Source organism: Pseudophryne corroboree, chromosome 2 (genome assembly GCF_028390025.1).
Source record: "Pseudophryne corroboree isolate aPseCor3 chromosome 2, aPseCor3.hap2, whole genome shotgun sequence".
NCBI classification, from domain to species: domain Eukaryota; kingdom Metazoa; phylum Chordata; class Amphibia; order Anura; family Myobatrachidae; genus Pseudophryne; species Pseudophryne corroboree.
Window position 1 is genome coordinate 801,395,854 of NC_086445.1, and position 20,655 is coordinate 801,416,508.

Genomic DNA, 20,655 nt, shown 5'->3' on the forward strand with positions numbered 1-20,655 from the left:
GCCACTCTGAATGAGCCCTCTTCTACCACTTCTTTATTAAGAAGTAGGACAGTCATCAAAAGCTAACAACATCTGCATGAAACAGAATTGCTAACTGCCTTCATGCTGAGAAGAGAGTTCTTAAACTCATCATGGTGGTGGTTGGCGAGTTTGGACACTTTCAAGCACATTTCTCCCATTATTGCCTATAGAAATGATCCCTGAAAGTATAGTCTTAAATACATTTTGTTGATGGTTTAGATAGGCCATATGAATTCCTCTTTTAATTCATGGAGACATTTTTGGACCCATTCATAAAACTTGATATAGAAATTGTCAACCAATTTTCAGTTGCATAACATTCTCCACAAATTTTCAGACTACAATTCATTCACTATCATATACTGAATGATTTTCTGTGAGAGTAGACACATTTTAATATTGTATTAGGTAACATGTTATACTTTTTGCATATATAAACTTGTTTAAGCCAAAATATTAATCAGAATACTTAACAATGAAACCAATGCACTAATAGCATTGGTACTTCAAAATTTCTTATATTGCATATAGGAAATAAACTAGTGGCTTGCATTAATTGCTGATTTGCTAAAGAATTAAACAATTATTAAACAAATACACTGCAAACAAAAGGTTCTTTTAAGGAAAGCACACTTTACATTTTTCAAGTCCTCATTGACATGAACCACTTAAAGAAGGTTACAATTAAAATGTAAAATAATACTCTTAGACATTGCTTTTATTCCTATATCATAAAAAAACATTCTGATTCAGGAATGTTGAAACATCAATGCGTATTCTTTCAAGGATATTAAACATTATACAAACTTAGTTTTAAATAACCATAGTTGATTTTAAAGTGTGTAATCAGCCACTCTGAATGAGCCCTATTCTACCACTTCTTTATTAAGAAGTAGGACAGTCATCAAAAGCTAACAACATCTGCATGAAACAGAGTTGCTAACTGCCTTCATGCTGAGAAGAGAGCTATTAATCTCATCATGGTGGTTGGCGAGTTTTGACACTTTCAAGCACATTTCTCCCATCATTGCCTATAGAAATGATCCTTGAAAGTATAATCTTAGCTACATTTTGTTGATGGTTTAGATAGGCCATATAAATTCCTCTTTTAACTCATGGTGACATTTTAGGACCCATGCATAAAACTTGATATAGAAATTGTCAACCAATTTTCAGTTGCATAACATTCTCCACAAATTTTCAGACTACAATTCATTCACTATCATATACTGAATGATTTTCTGTGAGAGTAGACACATTTTAAGATTGTATTAGGTAACATATTATAATTTTTGCATATATAAATTTGTTTAAACCAAAATATTAAACAGAACACTTAACAATGAAACCAATGCACTAATAGCATTGGTACTTCAAAATTTCTTATATTGCATATAGGAAATAAACTAGTGGCTTGCATTAATTGCTGATTTGCAAAAGAATTAAACAATTATTAAACAAATACACTGCAAACAAAAGGTTCTTTTAAGGAAAGCACACTTTACATTTTTCAAGTCATCATTGACATCAACCACTTAAAGAAGGTTAAAATTAAAATGTAAAATAATACTCTTAGACATTGCTTTAATTGCTATATCATAAAAAACATTCTGATTCAGGAATGTTGAAACATCAATGCGTATTTTTTCAAGGATATTAAACATTATACAAACTTAGTTTTAAATAACCATAGTTGATTTTAAAGTGTGTAATCAGCCACTCTGAATGAGCCCTCTTCTACCACTTCTTTATTAAGAAGTAGGACAGTCATCAAAAGCTAACAACATCTGCATGAAACAGAGTTGCTAACTGCCTTCATGCTGAGAAGAGAGCTCTTAAACTCATCATGGTGGTTGATGAGTTTGGACACTTTCAAACACATTTCTCCCATCATTGCCTATAGAAATGATCCCTGGAAATATAGCCTTAATTACATTTTGTAGATGGTTTAGATTAGCCATATGAATTCCTCTTTTAACTCATGGTGACATTTTTGGACCCATTCATAAAACTTGATATAGAAATTGTCAACCAATTTTCAGTTACATAACATTATCCACAAATTTTCAGACTACAATTCATTCACTATCATATACTGAATGATTTTCTGTGAGAGTAGACACATTTTAAGATTGTATTAGGTAACATATTATAATTTTTGCATATATAAACTTGTTTAAGCCAAAATATTAAACAGAACACTTAACAATGAAACCAATGCACTAATAGCATTGGTACTTCAAAATTTCTTATATTGCATATAGGAAATAAACTAGTGGCTTGCATTAATTGCTGATTTGCTAAAGAATTAAACAATTATTAAACAAATACACTGCAAACAAAATGTTCTTTTAAGGAAAGCACACGTTACATTTTTCAAGTCCTCATTGACATGAACCACTAAAAGAAGGTTACAATTAAAATGTAAAATAATACTCTTAGACATTGCTTTTATTCCTATATCATAAAAAACATTCTGATTCCGTAATGTTGAAACATCAATGCGTATTCTTTCAAGGATATTGAACATTATACAAACTTAGTTTTAAATAACCATAGTTGATTTTAAAGTGTGTAATCAGCCACTCTGAATGAGCCCTCTTCTACCACTTCTTTATTAAGAAGTAGGACAGTCATCAAAAGCTAACAACATCTGCATGAAACAGAGTTGCTAACTGCCTTCATGCTGAGAAGAGAGCTCTTAAACTCATCATGGTGGTTGGCGAGTTTGGACACTTTCAAGCACATTTCTCCTATCATTGCCTATAGAAATGATCCCTGAAAGTATAGTCTTAAATACATTTTGTTGATGGTTTAGATAGGCCATATGAATTCCTCTTTTAACTCATGGAGACATTTTTGGACCCATTCATAAAACTTGATATAGAAATTGTCAACCAATTTTCAGTTGCATAACATTCTCCACACATTTTCAGACTACAATTCATTCACTATCATATACTGAATGATTTTCTGTGAGAGTAGACACATTTTAAGATTGTATTAGGTAACATGTTTTCATTTTTGCATATATAAACTTGTTTAAGCCAAAATATTAAACAGAACACTTAACAATGAAACCAATGCACTAATAGCATTGGTACTTCAAAATTTCTTATATTGCATATAGGAAATAAACTACTGGCTTGCATTAATTGCTGATTTGCTAAAGAATTAAACAATTATTAAACAAATACACTGCAAACAAAAGGTTCTTTTAAGGAAAGCACACTTTACATTTTTCAAGTCCTCATTGACATGAACCACTTAAAGAAGGTTACAATTAAAATGTAAAATAATACTCTTAGACATTGCTTTTATTCCTATATCATAAAAAACATTCTGATTCAGGAATGTTGAAACATCAATGTGTATTCTTTCAAGGATATTAAACATTATACAAACTTAGTTTTAAATAACCATAGTTGATTTTAAAGTGTGTAATCAGCCACTCTGATTACACACTATTCTACCACTTCTTTATTAAGAAGTAGGACAGTCATCAAAACCTAACAACATCTGCATGAAACAGAGTTGCTAACTGCCTTCATGCTGAAAAGAGAGCTCTTAATCTCATCATGGTGGTTGGCGAGTTTTGACACATTCAAGCACATTTCTCCCATCATTGCCTATAGAAATGATCCGTGAAAGTATAATCTTAGCTACATTTTGTTGATGGTTTAGATAGGCCATATGAATTCCTCTTTTAACTCATGGTGACATTTTTGGAGCCATTCATAAAACTTGATATAGAAATTGTCAACCAATTTTCAGTTGCATAACATTCTCCACAAATTTTCAGACTACAATTCATTCACTATCATATACTGAATGATTTTCTGTGAGAGTAGACACATTTTAAGATTGTAGTAGGTAACATGTTATCATTTTTGCATATATAAACTTGTTTAAGCCAAAATATTAAACAGAACACTTAACAATGAAACCAATGCACTAAAAGCATTGGTACTTCAAAATTTCTTATATTGCATATAGGAAATAAACTAGTGGCTTGCATTAATTGCTGATTTGCTAAAGAATTAAACAATTATTAAACAAATACACTGCAAACAAAATGTTCTTTTAAGGAAAGCACACTTTACATTTTTCAAGTCCTCATTGACATGAACCACTTAAAGAAGGTTACAATTAAAATGTAAAATAATACTCTTAGACATTGCTTTTATTCCTATATCATAAAAAAACATTCTGATTTAGGAATGTTGAAACATCAATGCGTATTCTTTCAAGGATATTAAACATTATACAAACTTACTTTTAAATAACCATAGTTGATTTTAAAGTGTGTAATCAGCCACTCTGAATGAGCCCTCTTCTACCACTTATTTATTAAGTAGTAGGACAGTCATCAAAAGCTAACAACATCTGCATGAAACAGAGTTGCTAACTGCCTTCATGCTGAGAAGAGAGCTCTTAATCTTATCATGGTGGTTGGCGAGTTTGGACACTTTCAAGCACATTTCTCCCATCATTGCCTATAGAAATGATCCCTGAAAGTATAATCTTAGCTACATTTTGTTGATGGTTTAGATAGGCCATATAAATTCCTCTTTTAACTCATGGTGACATTTTAGGACCCATGCATAAAACTTGATATAGAAATTGTCAACCAATTTTCAGTTGCATAACATTCTCCACAAATTTTCAGACTACAATTCATTCACTATCATATACTGAATGATTTTCTGTGAGAGTAGACACATTTTAAGATTGTATTAGGTAACATATTATAATTTTTGCATATATAAATTTGTTTAAACCAAAATATTAAACAGAACACTTAACAATGAAACCAATGCACTAATAGCATTGGTACTTCAAAATTTCTTATATTGCATATAGGAAATAAACTAGTGGCTTGCATTAATTGCTGATTTGCAAAAGAATTAAACAATTATTAAACAAATACACTGCAAACAAAAGGTTCTTTTAAGGAAAGCACACTTTACATTTTTCAAGTCCTCATTGACATGAACCACTTACAGAAGGTTACAATTAAAATGTAAAATAATACTCTTAGACATTGCTTTTATTCCTATATCATAAAAAACATTCTGATTCAGGAATGTTGAAACATCAATGTGTATTCTTTCAAGGATATTAAACATTATACAAACTTAGTTTTAAATAACCATAGTTGATTTTAAAGTGTGTAATCAGCCACTCTGAATGAGCCCTATTCTACCACTTCTTTATTAAGAAGTAGGACAGTCATCAAAAGCTAACAACATCTGCATGAAACAGAGTTGCTAACTGCCTTCATGCTGAAAAGAGAGCTCTTAATCTCATCATGGTGGTTGGCGAGTTTTGACACATTCAAGCACATTTCTCCCATCATTGCCTATAGAAATGATCCCTGAAAGTATAATCTTAGCTACATTTTGTTGATGGTTTAGATAGGCCATATGAATTCCTCTTTTAACTCATGGTGACATTTTTGGACCCATTCATAAAACTTGATATAGAAATTGTCAACCAATTTTCAGTTGCATAACATTATCCACAAATTTTCAGACTACAATTCATTCACTATCATATACTGAATGATTTTCTGTGAGAGTAGACACATTTTAAGATTGTATTAGGTAACATATTATAATTTTTGCATATATAAACTTGTTTAAGCCAAAATATTAAACAGAACACTTAACAATGAAACCAATGCACTAACAGCATTGGTACTTCAAAATTTCTTATATTGCATATAGGAAATAAACTAGTGGCTTGCATTAATTGCTGATTTGCTAAAGAATTAAACAATTATTAAACAAATACACTGCAAACAAAATGTTCTTTTAAGGAAAGCACACTTTACATTTTTCAAGTCCTCATTGACATGAACCACTAAAAGAAGGTTACAATTAAAATGTAAAATAATACTCTTAGACATTGCTTTTATTACTATATCATAAAAAACATTCTGATTCAGGAATGTTGAAACATCAATGTGTATTCTTTCAAGGATATTAAACATTATACAAACTTAGTTTTAAATAACCATAGTTGATTTTAAAGTGTGTAATCAGCCACTCTGAATGAGCCCTTTTCTACCACTGCTTTATTAAGAAGTAGGACAGTCATCAAAAGCTAACAACATCTGCATGAAACAGAATTGCTAACTGCCTTCATGCTGAGAAGAAAGCTCTTAAACTCATCATGGTGGTTGGCGAGTTTGGACACTTTCAAGCACATTTCTCCCATCATTGCCTATAGAAATGATCCCTGAAAGTATAGTCTTAAATACATTTTGTTGATGGTTTAGATAGGCCATATGAATTCCTCTTTTAACTCATGGTGACATTTTTGGACCCATTCATAAAACTTGATATAGAAATTGTCAACCAATTTTCAGTTGCATAACATTATCCACAAATTTTCAGACTACAATTCATTCACTATCATATACTGAATGATTTTCTGTGAGAGTAGACACATTTTAAGATTGTATTAGGTAACATATTATAATTTTTGCATATATAAACTTGTTTAAGCCAAAATATTAAACAGAACACTTAACAATGAAACCAATGCACTAACAGCATTGGTACTTCAAAATTTCTTATATTGCATATAGGAAATAAACTAGTGGCTTGCATTAATTGCTGATTTGCTAAAGAATTAAACAATTATTAAACAAATACACTGCAAACAAAATGTTCTTTTAAGGAAAGCACACTTTACATTTTTCAAGTCCTCATTGACATGAACCACTAAAAGAAGGTTACAATTAAAATGTAAAATAATACTCTTAGACATTGCTTTTATTACTATATCATAAAAAACATTCTGATTCAGGAATGTTGAAACATCAATGTGTATTCTTTCAAGGATATTAAACATTATACAAACTTAGTTTTAAATAACCATAGTTGATTTTAAAGTGTGTAATCAGCCACTCTGAATGAGCCCTTTTCTACCACTGCTTTATTAAGAAGTAGGACAGTCATCAAAAGCTAACAACATCTGCATGAAACAGAATTGCTAACTGCCTTCATGCTGAGAAGAAAGCTCTTAAACTCATCATGGTGGTTGGCGAGTTTGGACACTTTCAAGCACATTTCTCCCATCATTGCCTATAGAAATGATCCCTGAAAGTATAGTCTTAAATACATTTTGTTGATGGTTTAGATAGGCCATATGAATTCCTCTTTTAACTCATGGTGACATTTTTGGACCCATTCATAAAACTTGATATAGAAATTGTCAACCAATTTTCAGTTGCATAACATTCTCCACAAATTTTCAGACTACAATTCATTCACTATCATATACTGAATGATTTTCTGTGAGAGTAGACACATTTTAAGATTGTATTAGGTAACATGTTATCATTTTTGCATATATAAACTTGTTTAAGCCAAAATATTAAACAGAACACTTAACAATGAAACCAATGCACTAATAGCATTGGTACTTCAAAATTTCTTATATTGCATATAGGAAATAAACTAGTGGCTTGCATTAATTGCTGATTTGCTAAAGAATTAAACAATTATTAAACAAATACACTGCAAACAAAATGTTCTTTTAAGGAAAGCACACTTTACATTTTTCAAGTCCTCATTGACATGAACCACTTAAAGAAGGTTACAATTAAAATGTAAAATAATACTCTTAGACATTGCTTTTATTCCTATATCATAAAAAAAACATTCTGATTCAGGAATGTTGAAACATCAATGCGTATTCTTTCAAGGATATTAAACATTATACAAACTTAGTTTTAAATAACCATAGTTGATTTTAAAGTGTGTAATCAGCCACTCTGAATGAGCCCTATTCTACCACTTCTTTATTAAGAAGTAGGACAGCCATCAAAAGCTAACAACATCTGCATGAAATAGAGTTGCTAACTGCCTTCATGCTGAGAAGAGAGCTCTTAATCTCATCATGGTGGTTGGCAAGTTTTGACACATTCAAGCACATTTCTCCCATCATTGCCTATAGAAATGATCCCTGAAAGTATAATCTTAGCTACATTTTGTTGATGGTTTAGATAGGCCATATGAATTCCTCTTTTAACTCATGGTGACATTTTTGGACCCATTCATAAAACTTGATATAGAAATTGTCAACCAATTTTCAGTTGCATAACATTATCCACAAATTTTCAGACTACAATTCATTCACTATCATATACTGAATGATTTTCTGTGAGAGTAGACACATTTTAAGATTGTATTAGGTAACATATTATAATTTTTGCATATATAAATTTATTTAAACCAAAATATTAAACAGAACACTTAACAATGAAACCAATGCACTAATAGCATTGGTACTTCAAAATTTCTTATATTGCATATAGGAAATAAACTAGTGGCTTGCATTAATTGCTGATTTGCTAAAGAATTAAACAATTATTAAACAAATACACTGCAAACAAAAGGTTCTTTTAAGGAAAGCACACTTTACATTTTTCAAGTCCTCATTGACATGAACCACTTAAAGAAGGTTACAATTAAAATGTAAAATAATACTCTTAGACATTGCTTTAATTGCTATATCATAAAAAACATTCTGATTCAGGAATGTTGAAACATCAATGCATATTCTTTCAAGGATATTAAACATTATACAAACTTAGTTTTAAATAACCATAGTTGATTTTAAAGTGTGTAATCAGTCACTCTGAATGAGCCCTCTTCTACCACTTCTTTATTAAGAAGTAGGACAGTCATCAAAAGCTAACTGCCTTCATGCTGAGAAGAGAGCTCTTAAACTCATCATGGTGGTTAGCGAGTTTGGACACTTTCAAGCACATTTCTCCCATCATTGCCTATAGAAATGATCCCTGAAAGTATAGTCTTAAATACATTTTGTTGATGGTTTAGATAGGCCATATGAATTCCTCTTTTAACTCATGGTGACATTTTTGGACCCATTCATAAAACTTGATATAGAAATTGTCAACCAATTTTCAGTTACATAACATTATCCACAAATTTTCAGACTACAATTCATTCACTATCATATACTGAATGATTTTCTGTGAGAGTAGACACATTTTAAGATTGTATTAGGTAACATATTATAATTTTTGCATATATAAACTTGTTTAAGCCAAAATATTAAACAGAACACTTAACAATGAAACCAATGCACTAATAGCATTGGTACTTCAAAATTTCTTATATTGCATATAGGAAATAAACTAGTGGCTTGCATTAATTGCTGATTTGCTAAAGAATTAAACAATTATTAAACAAATACACTGCAAACAAAATGTTCTTTTAAGGAAAGCACACTTTACATTTTTCAAGTCCTCATTGACATGAACCACTAAAAGAAGGTTACAATTAAAATATAAAATAATACTCTTAGACATTGCTTTTATTCCTATATCATAAAAAACATTCTGATTCAGGAATGTTGAAACATCAATGCGTATTCTTTTAAGGATATTAAACATTAGACAAACTTAGTTTTAAATAACCATAGTTGATTTTAAAGTGTGTAATCAGCCACTCTGAATGAGCCCTCTTCTACCACTTCTTTATTAAGAAGTAGGACAGTCATCAAAAGCTAACAACATCTGCATGAAACAGAGTTGCTAACTGCCTTCATGCTGAGAAGAGAGCTCTTAAACTCATCATGGTGGTTGATGAGTTTAGACACTTTCAAACACATTTCTCCCCTCATTGCCTATAGAAATGATCCCTGGAAGCATAGTCTTAATTACATTTTGTAGATGGTTTAGATTAGCCATATGAATTCCTCTTTTAACTCATGGTGACATTTTTGGACCCATTCATAAAACTTGATATAGAAATTGTCAACCAATTTTCAGTTACATAACATTATCCACAAATTTTCAGACTACAATTCATTCACTATCATATACTGAATGATTTTCTGTGAGAGTAGACACATTTTAAGATTGTATTAGGTAACATATTATAATTTTTGCGTATATAAACTTGTTTAAGCCAAAATATTAAACAGAACACTTAACAATGAAACCAATGCACTAATAGCATTGGTACTTCAAAATTTCTTATATTGCATATAGGAAATAAACTAGTGGCTTGCATTAATTGCTGATTTGCTAAAGAATTAAACAATTATTAAACAAATACACTGCAAACAAAAGGTTCTTTTAAGGAAAGCACACTTTACATTTTTCAAGTCCTCATTGACATGAACCACTTAAAGAAGGTTACAATTAAAATGTAAAATAATACTCTTAGACATTGCTTTTATTCCTATATCATAAAAAAAACATTCTGATTCAGGAATGTTGAAACATCAATGCGTATTCTTTCAAGGATATTAAACATTATACAAACTTAGTTTTAAATAACCATAGTTGATTTTAAAGTGTGTAATCAGCCACTCTGAATGAGCCCTATTCTACCACTTCTTTATTAAGAAGTAGGACAGCCATCAAAAGCTAACAACATCTGCATGAAACAGAGTTGCTAACTGCCTTCATGCTGAGAAGAGAGCTCTTAATCTCATCATGGTGGTTGGCAAGTTTTGACACATTCAAGCACATTTCTCCCATCATTGCCTATAGAAATGATCCCTGAAAGTATAATCTTAGCTACATTTTGTTGATGGTTTAGATAGGCCATATGAATTCCTCTTTTAACTCATGGTGACATTTTTGGACCCATTCATAAAACTTGATATAGAAATTGTCAACCAATTTTCAGTTGCATAACATTATCCACAAATTTTCAGACTACAATTCATTCACTATCATATACTGAATGATTTTCTGTGAGAGTAGACACATTTTAAGATTGTATTAGGTAACATATTATAATTTTTGCATATATAAATTTATTTAAACCAAAATATTAAACAGAACACTTAACAATGAAACCAATGCACTAATAGCATTGGTACTTCAAAATTTCTTATATTGCATATAGGAAATAAACTAGTGGCTTGCATTAATTGCTGATTTGCAAAAGAATTAAACAATTATTAAACAAATACACTGCAAACAAAAGGTTCTTTTAAGGAAAGCACACTTTACATTTTTCAAGTCCTCATTGACATGAACCACTTAAAGAAGGTTAAAATTAAAATGTAAAATAATACTCTTAGACATTGCTTTAATTGCTATATCATAAAAAACATTCTGATTCAGGAATGTTGAAACATCAATGCATATTCTTTCAAGGATATTAAACATTATACAAACTTAGTTTTAAATAACCGTAATTGATTTTAAAGTGTGTAATCAGTCACTCTGAATGAGCCCTCTTCTACCACTTCTTTATTAAGAAGTAGGACAGTCATCAAAAGCTAACTGCCTTCATGCTGAGAAGAGAGCTCTTAAACTCATCATGGTGGTTGGCGAGTTTGGACACTTTCAAGCACATTTCTCCCATCATTGCCTATAGAAATGATCCCTGAAAGTATAGTCTTAAATACATTTTGTTGATGGTTTAGATAGGCCATATGAATTCCTCTTTTAACTCATGGTGACATTTTTGGACCCATTCATAAAACTTGATATAGAAATTGTCAACCAATTTTCAGTTACATAACATTATCCACAAATTTTCAGACTACAATTCATTCACTATCATATACTGAATGATTTTCTGTGAGAGTAGACACATTTTAAGATTGTATTAGGTAACATATTATAATTTTTGCATATATAAACTTGTTTAAGCCAAAATATTAAACAGAACACTTAACAATGAAACCAATGCACTAATAGCATTGGTACTTCAAAATTTCTTATATTGCATATAGGAAATAAACTAGTGGCTTGCATTAATTGCTGATTTGCTAAAGAATTAAACAATTATTAAACAAATACACTGCAAACAAAATGTTCTTTTAAGGAAAGCACACTTTACATTTTTCAAGTCCTCATTGACATGAACCACTAAAAGAAGGTTACAATTAAAATGTAAAATAATACTCTTAGACATTGCTTTTATTCCTATATCATAAAAAACATTCTGATTCAGGAATGTTGAAACATCAATGCGTATTCTTTTAAGGATATTAAACATTAGACAAACTTAGTTTTAAATAACCATAGTTGATTTTAAAGTGTGTAATCAGCCACTCTGAATGAGCCCTCTTCTACCACTTCTTTATTAAGAAGTAGGACAGTCATCAAAAGCTAACAACATCTGCATGAAACAGAGTTGCTAACTGCCTTCATGCTGAGAAGAGAGCTCTTAAACTCATCATGGTGGTTGATGAGTTTAGACACTTTCAAACACATTTCTCCCCTCATTGCCTATAGAAATGATCCCTGGAAGTATAGTCTTAATTACATTTTGTAGATGGTTTAGATTAGCCATATGAATTCCTCTTTTAACTCATGGTGACATTTTTGGACCCATTCATAAAACTTGATATAGAAATTGTCAACCAATTTTCAGTTACATAACATTATCCACAAATTTTCAGACTACAATTCATTCACTATCATATACTGAATGATTTTCTGTGAGAGTAGACACATTTTAAGATTGTATTAGGTAACATATTATAATTTTTGCGTATATAAACTTGTTTAAGCCAAAATATTAAACAGAACACTTAACAATGAAACCAATGCACTAATAGCATTGGTACTTCAAAATTTCTTATATTGCATATAGGAAATAAACTAGTGGCTTGCATTAATTGCTGATTTGCTAAAGAATTAAACAATTATTAAACAAATACACTGCAAACAAAATGTTCTTTTAAGGAAAGCACACTTTACATTTTTCAAGTCCTCATTGACATGAACCACTAAAAGAAGGTTACAATTAAAATGTAAAATAATACTCTTAGACATTGCTTTTATTCCTATATCATAAAAAACATTCTGATTCCGTAATGTTGAAACATCAATGCGTATTCTTTTAAGGATATTAAACATTACACAAACTTAGTTTTAAATAACCATAGTTGATTTTAAAGTGTGTAATCAGCCACTCTGAATGAGCCCTCTTCTACCACTTCTTTATTAAGGAGTAGGACAGTCATCAAAAGCTAACAACATCTGCATGAAACAGAGTTGCTAACTGCCTTCATGCTGAGAAGAGAGCTCTTAAACTCATCATGGTGGTTGGCGAGTTTGGACACTTTCAAGCACATTTCTCCCATCATTGCCTATAGAAATGATCCCTGAAAGTATAGACTTAAATACATTTTGTTGATGGTTTAGATAGGCCATATGAATTCCTCTTTTAACTCATGGAGACATTTTTGGACCCATTCATAAAACTTGATATAGAAATTGTCAACCAATTTTCAGTTGCATAACATTCTCCACAAATTTTCAGACTACAATTCATTCACTATCATATACTGAATGATTTTCTGTGAGAGTAGACACATTTTAAGATTGTATTAGGTAACATGTTTTCATTTTTGCATATATAAACTTGTTTAAGCCAAAATATTAAACAGAACACTTAACAATGAAACCAATGCACTAATAGCATTGGTACTTCAAAATTTCTTATATTGCATATAGGAAATAAACTAGTGGCTTGCATTAATTGCTGATTTGCTAAAGAATTAAACAATTATTAAACAAATACACTGCAAACAAAAGGTTCTTTTAAGGAAAGCACACTTTACATTTTTCAAGTCCTCATTGACATGAACCACTTAACGAAGGTTACAATTAAAATGTAAAATAATACTCTTAGACATTGCTTTTATTCCTATATCATAAAAAAAACATTCTGATTCAGGAATGTTGAAACATCAATGCGTATTCTTTCAAGGATATTAAACATTATACAAACTTAGTTTTAAATAACCATAGTTGATTTTAAAGTGTGTAATCAGCCACTCTGAATGAGCCCTATTCTACCACTTCTTTATTAAGAAGTAGGACAGTCATCAAAAGCTAACAACATCTGCATGAAACAGAGTTGCTAACTGCCTTCATGCTGAGAAGAGAGCTCTTAAACTCATTATGGTGGTTGGCGAGTTTGAACACATTCAAGCACATTTCTCCCATCATTGCCTATAGAAATGATCCCTGAAAGTATAGTCTTAAATACATTTTGTTGATGGTTTAGATAGGCCATATGAATTCCTCTTTTAACTCATGGAGACATTTTTGGACCCATTCATAAAACTTGATATAGAAATTGTCAACCAATTTTCAGTTGCATAACATTCTCCACAAATTTTCAGACTACAATTCATTCACTATCATATACTGAATGATTTTCTGTGAGAGTAGACACATTTTAAGATTGTATTAGGTAACATGTTTTCATTTTTGCATATATAAACTTGTTTAAGCCAAAATATTAAACAGAACACTTAACAATGAAACCAATGCACTAATAGCATTGGTACTTCAAAATTTCTTATATTGCATATAGGAAATAAACTAGTGGCTTGCATTAATTGCTGATTTGCTAAAGAATTAAACAATTATTAAACAAATACACTGCAAACAAAAGGTTCTTTTAAGGAAAGCACACTTTACATTTTTCAAGTCCTCATTGACATGAACCACTTAAAGAAGGTTACAATTAAAATGTAAAATAATACTCTTAGACATTGCTTTTATTCCTATATCATAAAAAAAACATTCTGATTCAAGAATGTTGAAACATCAATGCGTATTCTTTCAAGGATATTAAACATTATACAAACTTAGTTTTAAATAACCATAGTTGATTTTAAAGTGTGTAATCAGCCACTCTGAATGAGCCCTCTTCTACCACTTCTTTATTAAGAAGTAGGACAGTCATCAAAAGCTAACAACATCTGCATGAAACAGAATTGCTAACTGCCTTCATGCTGAGAAGAGAGTTCTTAAACTCATCATGGTGGTGGTTGGCGAGTTTGGACACTTTCAAGCACATTTCTCCCATCATTGCCTATAGAAATGATCCCTGAAAGTATAGTCTTAAATACACTTTGTTGATGGTTTAGATAGGCCATATGAATTCCTCTTTTAACTCATGGTGACATTTTTGGACCCATTCATAAAACTTGATATAGAAATTGTCAACCAATTTTCAGTTGCATAACATTCTCCACAAATTTTCAGACTACAATTCATTCACTATCATATACTGAATGATTTTCTGTGAGAGTAGACACATTTTAAGATTGTATTAGGTAACATGTTATCATTTTTGCATATATAAACTTGTTTAAGCCAAAATATTAAACAGAACACTTAACAATGAAACCAATGCACTAATAGCATTGGTACTTCAAAATTTCTTATATTGCATATAGGAAATAAACTAGTGGCTTGCATTAATTGCTGATTTGCTAAAGAATTAAACAATTATTAAACAAATACACTGCAAACAAAATGTTCTTTTAAGGAAAGCACACTTTACATTTTTCAAGTCCTCATTGACATGAACCACTTAAAGAAGGTTACAATTAAAATGTAAAATAATACTCTTAGACATTGCTTTTATTCCTATATCATAAAAAAACATTCTGATTTAGGAATGTTGAAACATCAATGCGTATTCTTTCAAGGATATTAAACATTATACAAACTTACTTTTAAATAACCATAGTTGATTTTAAAGTGTGTAATCAGCCACTCTGACTGAGCCCTCTTCTACCACTGCTTTATTAAGAAGTAGGACAGTCATCAAAAGCTAACAACATCTGCATGAAACAGAGTTGCTAACTGCCTTCATGCTGAGAAGAGAGCTCTTAAACTCATCATGGTGGTTTGCGAGTTTGGACACTTTCAAGCACATTTCTCCCATTATTGCCTATAGAAATGATCCCTGAAAGTATAGTCTTAAATACATTTTGTTGATGGTTTAGATAGGCCATATGAATTCCTCTTTTAACTCATGGAGACATTTTTGGACCCATTCATAAAACTTGATATAGAAATTGTCAACCAATTTTCAGTTGCATAACATTCTCCACAAATTTTCAGACTACAATTCATTCACTATCATATACTGAATGATTTTCTGTGAGAGTAGACACATTTTAATATTGTATTAGGTAACATGTTATACTTTTTGCATATATAAACTTGTTTAAGCCAAAATATTAATCAGAATACTTAACAATGAAACCAATGCACTAATAGCATTGGTACTTCAAAATTTCTTATATTGCATATAGGAAATAAACTAGTGGCTTGCATTAATTGCTGATTTGCTAAAGAATTAAACAATTATTAAACAAATACACTGCAAACAAAAGGTTCTTTTAAGGAAAGCACACTTTACATTTTTCAAGTCCTCATTGACATGAACCACTTAAAGAAGGTTACAATTAAAATGTAAAATAATACTCTTAGACATTGCTTTTATTCCTATATCATAAAAAAACATTCTGATTCAGGAATGTTGAAACATCAATGCGTATTCTTTCAAGGATATTAAACATTATACAAACTTAGTTTTAAATAACCATAGTTGATTTTAAAGTGTTTAATCAGCCACTCTGAATGAGCCCTATTCTACCACTTCTTTATTAAGAAGTAGGACAGTCATCAAAAGCTAACAACATCTGCATGAAACAGAGTTGCTAACTGCCTTCATGCTGAGAAGAGAGCTCTTAATCTCATCATGGTGGTTGGCGAGTTTTGACACTTTCAAGCACATTTCTCCCATCATTGCCTATAGAAATGATCCCTGAAAGTATAATCTTAGCTACATTTTGTTGATGGTTTAGATAGGCCATATAAATTCCTCTTTTAACTCATGGTGACATTTTAGGACCCATGCATAAAACTTGATATAGAAATTGTCAACCAATTTTCAGTTGCATAACATTCTCCACAAATTTTCAGACTACAATTCATTCACTATCATATACTGAATGATTTTCTGTGAGAGTAGACACATTTTAAGATTGTATTAGGTAACATATTATAATTTTTGCATATATAAATTTGTTTAAACCAAAATATTAAACAGAACACTTAACAATGAAACCAATGCACTAATAGCATTGGTACTTCAAAATTTCTTATATTGCATATAGGAAATAAACTAGTGGCTTGCATTAATTGCTGATTTGCAAAAGAATTAAACAATTATTAAACAAATACACTGCAAACAAAAGGTTCTTTTAAGGAAAGCACACTTTACATTTTTCAAGTCATCATTGACATCAACCACTTAAAGAAGGTTAAAATTAAAATGTAAAATAATACTCTTAGACATTGCTTTAATTGCTATATCATAAAAAACATTCTGATTCAGGAATGTTGAAACATCAATGCGTATTTTTTCAAGGATATTAAACATTATACAAACTTAGTTTTAAATAACCATAGTTGATTTTAAAGTGTGTAATCAGCCACTCTGAATGAGCCCTCTTCTACCACTTCTTTATTAAGAAGTAGGACAGTCATCAAAAGCTAACAACATCTGCATGAAACAGAGTTGCTAACTGCCTTCATGCTGAGAAGAGAGCTCTTAAACTCATCATGGTGGTTGATGAGTTTGGACACTTTCAAACACATTTCTCCCATCATTGCCTATAGAAATGATCCCTGGAAATATAGCCTTAATTACATTTTGTAGATGGTTTAGATTAGCCATATGAATTCCTCTTTTAACTCATGGTGACATTTTTGGACCCATTCATAAAACTTGATATAGAAATTGTCAACCAATTTTCAGTTACATAACATTATCCACAAATTTTCAGACTACAATTCATTCACTATCATATACTGAATGATTTTCTGTGAGAGTAGACACATTTTAAGATTGTATTAGGTAACATGTTATCATTTTTGCATATATAAACTTGTTTAAGCCAAAATATTAAACAGAACACTTAACAATGAAACCAATGCACTAATAGCATTGGTACTTCAAAATTTCTTATATTGCATATAGGAAATAAACTAGTGGCTTGCATTAATTGCTGATTTGCTAAAGAATTAAACAATTATTAAACAAATACACTGCAAACAAAATGTTCTTTTAAGGAAAGCACATGTTACATTTTTCAAGTCCTCATTGACATGAACCACTAAAAGAAGGTTACAATTAAAATGTAAAATAATACTCTTAGACATTGCTTTTATTCCTATATCATAAAAAACATTCTGATTCCGTAATGTTGAAACATCAATGCGTATTCTTTCAAGGATATTGAACATTATACAAACTTAGTTTTAAATAACCATAGTTGATTTTAAAGTGTGTAATCAGCCACTCTGAATGAGCCCTCTTCTACCACTTCTTTATTAAGAAGTAGGACAGTCATCAAAAGCTAACAACATCTGCATGAAACAGAGTTGCTAACTGCCTTCATGCTGAGAAGAGAGCTCTTAAACTCATCATGGTGGTTGGCGAGTTTGGACACTTTCAAGCACATTTCTCCCATCATTGCCTATAGAAATGATCCCTGAAAGTATAGTCTTAAATACATTTTGTTGATGGTTTAGATAGGCCATATGAATTCCTCTTTTAACTCATGGAGACATTTTTGGACCCATTCATAAAACTTGATATAGAAATTGTCAACCAATTTTCAGTTGCATAACATTCTCCACACATTTTCAGACTACAATTCATTCACTATCATATACTGAATGATTTTCTGTGAGAGTAGACACATTTTAAGATTGTATTAGGCAACATGTTTTCATTTTTGCATATATAAACTTGTTTAAGCCAAAATATTAAACAGAACACTTAACAATGAAACCAATGCACTAATAGCATTGATACTTCAAAATTTCTTATATTGCATATAGGAAATAAACTAGTGGCTTGCATTAATTGCTGATTTGCTAAAGAATTAAACAATTATTAAACAAATACACTGCAAACAAAAGGTTCTTTTAAGGAAAGCACACTTTACATTTTTCAAGTCCTCATTGACATGAACCACTTAAAGAAGGTTACAATTAAAATGTAAAATAATACTCTTAGACATTGCTTTTATTCCTATATCATAAAAAACATTCTGATTCAGGAATGTTGAAACATCAATGTGTATTCTTTCAAGGATATTAAACATTATACAAACTTAGTTTTAAATAACCATAGTTGATTTTAAAGTGTGTAATCAGCCACTCTGATTACACACTATTCTACCACTTCTTTATTAAGAAGTAGGACAGTCATCAAAAGCTAACAACATCTGCATGAAACAGAGTTGCTAACTGCCTTCATGCTGAAAAGAGAGCTCTTAATCTCATCATGGTGGTTGGCGAGTTTTGACACATTCAAGCACATTTCTCCCATCATTGCCTATAGAAATAATCCGTGAAAGTATAATCTTAGCTACATTTTGTTGATGGTTTAGATAGGCCATATGAATTCCTCTTTTAACTCATGGTGACATTTTTGGACCCATTCATAAAACTTGATATAGAAATTGTCAACCAATTTTCAGTTGCATAACATTCTCCACAAATTTTCAGACTACAATTCATTCACTATCATATACTGAATGATTTTCTGTGAGAGTAGACACATTTTAAGATTGTAGTAGGTAACATATTATCATTTTTGCATATATAAACTTGTTTAAGCCAAAATATTAAACAGAACACTTAACAATGAAACCAATGCACTAAAAGCATTGGTACTTCAAAATTTCTTATATTGCATATAGGAAATAAACTAGTGGCTTGCATTAATTGCTGATTTGCTAAAGAATTAAACAATTATTAAACAAATACACTGCAAACAAAATGTTCTTTTAAGGAAAGCACACTTTACATTTTTCAAGTCCTCATTGACATGAACCACTTAAAGAAGGTTACAATTAAAATGTAAAATAATACTCTTAGACATTGCTTTTATTCCTATATCATAAAAAAACATTCTGATTTAGGAATGTTGAAACATCAATGCGTATTCTTTCAAGGATATTAAACATTATACAAACTTACTTTTAAATAACCATAGTTGATTTTAAAGTGTGTAATCAGCCACTCTGAATGAGCCCTCTTCTACCACTTATTTATTAAGTAGTAGGACAGTCATCAAAAGCTAACAACATCTGCATGAAACAGAGTTACTAACTGCCTTCATGCTGAGAAGAGAGCTCTTAATCTTATCATGGTGGTTGGCGAGTTTGGACACTTTCAAGCACATTTCTCCCATCATTGCCTATAGAAATGATCCCTGAAAGTATAATCTTAGCTACATTTTGTTGATGGTTTAGATAGGCCATATAAATTCCTCTTTTAACTCATGGTGACATTTTAGGACCCATGCATAAAACTTGATATAGAAATTGTCAACCAATTTTCAGTTGCATAACATTCTCCACAAATTTTCAGACTACAATTCATTCACTATCATATACTGAATGATTTTCTGTGAGAGTAGACACATTTTAAGATTGTATTAGGTAACATATTATAATTTTTGCATATATAAATTTGTTTAAACCAAAATATTAAACAGAACACTTAACAATGAAACCAATGCACTAATAGCATTGGTACTTCAAAATTTCTTATATTGCATATAGGAAATAAACTAGTGGCTTGCATTAATTGCTGATTTGCAAAAGAATTAAACAATTATTAAACAAATACACTGCAAACAAAAGGTTCTTTTAAGGAAAGCACACTTTACATTTTTCAAGTCCTCATTGACATGAACCACTTACAGAAGGTTACAATTAAAATGTAAAATAATACTCTTAGACATTGCTTTTATTCCTATATCATAAAAAACATTCTGATTCAGGAAT

The 20,655-nt window shown here is 30.6% G+C and overlaps 22 non-coding genes and 2 pseudogenes across 22 annotated transcripts; all 24 read right to left on the reverse strand.

The window, feature by feature from the left end:
* LOC135053865 (small nucleolar RNA U3) lies at positions 1-216 on the reverse strand. Its single transcript, XR_010243162.1, has one exon. It is a non-coding gene; the product is annotated as a small nucleolar RNA U3 (small nucleolar RNA).
* A 654-nt stretch (positions 217-870) lies between these two features.
* Positions 871-1,083, reverse strand: LOC135053843 (small nucleolar RNA U3). Its single transcript, XR_010243142.1, has one exon. It is a non-coding gene; the product is annotated as a small nucleolar RNA U3 (small nucleolar RNA).
* Positions 1,084-1,736: 653 nt separating this feature from the next.
* On the reverse strand, positions 1,737-1,949 carry LOC135053665 (small nucleolar RNA U3). The gene has a single exon (XR_010242988.1). It is a non-coding gene; the product is annotated as a small nucleolar RNA U3 (small nucleolar RNA).
* Positions 1,950-2,602: 653 nt separating this feature from the next.
* LOC135053074 (small nucleolar RNA U3) lies at positions 2,603-2,815 on the reverse strand. Its single transcript, XR_010242472.1, has one exon. It is a non-coding gene; the product is annotated as a small nucleolar RNA U3 (small nucleolar RNA).
* Positions 2,816-3,468: 653 nt separating this feature from the next.
* Positions 3,469-3,681, reverse strand: LOC135054046 (small nucleolar RNA U3). The gene has a single exon (XR_010243319.1). It is a non-coding gene; the product is annotated as a small nucleolar RNA U3 (small nucleolar RNA).
* A 654-nt stretch (positions 3,682-4,335) lies between these two features.
* LOC135053789 (small nucleolar RNA U3) lies at positions 4,336-4,548 on the reverse strand. The gene has a single exon (XR_010243095.1). It is a non-coding gene; the product is annotated as a small nucleolar RNA U3 (small nucleolar RNA).
* A 653-nt stretch (positions 4,549-5,201) lies between these two features.
* LOC135053689 (small nucleolar RNA U3) lies at positions 5,202-5,414 on the reverse strand. The gene has a single exon (XR_010243009.1). It is a non-coding gene; the product is annotated as a small nucleolar RNA U3 (small nucleolar RNA).
* Positions 5,415-6,067: 653 nt separating this feature from the next.
* Positions 6,068-6,280, reverse strand: LOC135053711 (small nucleolar RNA U3). Its single transcript, XR_010243029.1, has one exon. It is a non-coding gene; the product is annotated as a small nucleolar RNA U3 (small nucleolar RNA).
* A 653-nt stretch (positions 6,281-6,933) lies between these two features.
* LOC135053715 (small nucleolar RNA U3) lies at positions 6,934-7,146 on the reverse strand. The gene has a single exon (XR_010243030.1). It is a non-coding gene; the product is annotated as a small nucleolar RNA U3 (small nucleolar RNA).
* Positions 7,147-7,801: 655 nt separating this feature from the next.
* On the reverse strand, positions 7,802-8,014 carry LOC135053931 (small nucleolar RNA U3). Its single transcript, XR_010243219.1, has one exon. It is a non-coding gene; the product is annotated as a small nucleolar RNA U3 (small nucleolar RNA).
* A 653-nt stretch (positions 8,015-8,667) lies between these two features.
* LOC135054040 (small nucleolar RNA U3) lies at positions 8,668-8,852 on the reverse strand (annotated as a pseudogene).
* A 653-nt stretch (positions 8,853-9,505) lies between these two features.
* On the reverse strand, positions 9,506-9,718 carry LOC135053436 (small nucleolar RNA U3). The gene has a single exon (XR_010242787.1). It is a non-coding gene; the product is annotated as a small nucleolar RNA U3 (small nucleolar RNA).
* A 655-nt stretch (positions 9,719-10,373) lies between these two features.
* Positions 10,374-10,586, reverse strand: LOC135053758 (small nucleolar RNA U3). Its single transcript, XR_010243068.1, has one exon. It is a non-coding gene; the product is annotated as a small nucleolar RNA U3 (small nucleolar RNA).
* Positions 10,587-11,239: 653 nt separating this feature from the next.
* Positions 11,240-11,424, reverse strand: LOC135054039 (small nucleolar RNA U3; annotated as a pseudogene).
* Positions 11,425-12,077: 653 nt separating this feature from the next.
* Positions 12,078-12,290, reverse strand: LOC135053502 (small nucleolar RNA U3). Its single transcript, XR_010242844.1, has one exon. It is a non-coding gene; the product is annotated as a small nucleolar RNA U3 (small nucleolar RNA).
* Positions 12,291-12,943: 653 nt separating this feature from the next.
* On the reverse strand, positions 12,944-13,156 carry LOC135053395 (small nucleolar RNA U3). The gene has a single exon (XR_010242752.1). It is a non-coding gene; the product is annotated as a small nucleolar RNA U3 (small nucleolar RNA).
* A 655-nt stretch (positions 13,157-13,811) lies between these two features.
* LOC135053734 (small nucleolar RNA U3) lies at positions 13,812-14,024 on the reverse strand. Its single transcript, XR_010243047.1, has one exon. It is a non-coding gene; the product is annotated as a small nucleolar RNA U3 (small nucleolar RNA).
* Positions 14,025-14,679: 655 nt separating this feature from the next.
* Positions 14,680-14,895, reverse strand: LOC135053771 (small nucleolar RNA U3). Its single transcript, XR_010243080.1, has one exon. It is a non-coding gene; the product is annotated as a small nucleolar RNA U3 (small nucleolar RNA).
* A 654-nt stretch (positions 14,896-15,549) lies between these two features.
* On the reverse strand, positions 15,550-15,762 carry LOC135053509 (small nucleolar RNA U3). The gene has a single exon (XR_010242850.1). It is a non-coding gene; the product is annotated as a small nucleolar RNA U3 (small nucleolar RNA).
* Positions 15,763-16,416: 654 nt separating this feature from the next.
* On the reverse strand, positions 16,417-16,629 carry LOC135053483 (small nucleolar RNA U3). The gene has a single exon (XR_010242828.1). It is a non-coding gene; the product is annotated as a small nucleolar RNA U3 (small nucleolar RNA).
* A 653-nt stretch (positions 16,630-17,282) lies between these two features.
* On the reverse strand, positions 17,283-17,495 carry LOC135053666 (small nucleolar RNA U3). The gene has a single exon (XR_010242989.1). It is a non-coding gene; the product is annotated as a small nucleolar RNA U3 (small nucleolar RNA).
* A 653-nt stretch (positions 17,496-18,148) lies between these two features.
* On the reverse strand, positions 18,149-18,361 carry LOC135053096 (small nucleolar RNA U3). Its single transcript, XR_010242491.1, has one exon. It is a non-coding gene; the product is annotated as a small nucleolar RNA U3 (small nucleolar RNA).
* Positions 18,362-19,014: 653 nt separating this feature from the next.
* LOC135054043 (small nucleolar RNA U3) lies at positions 19,015-19,227 on the reverse strand. Its single transcript, XR_010243318.1, has one exon. It is a non-coding gene; the product is annotated as a small nucleolar RNA U3 (small nucleolar RNA).
* A 654-nt stretch (positions 19,228-19,881) lies between these two features.
* Positions 19,882-20,094, reverse strand: LOC135053826 (small nucleolar RNA U3). The gene has a single exon (XR_010243127.1). It is a non-coding gene; the product is annotated as a small nucleolar RNA U3 (small nucleolar RNA).
* Positions 20,095-20,655: the final 561 nt, after the last annotated feature.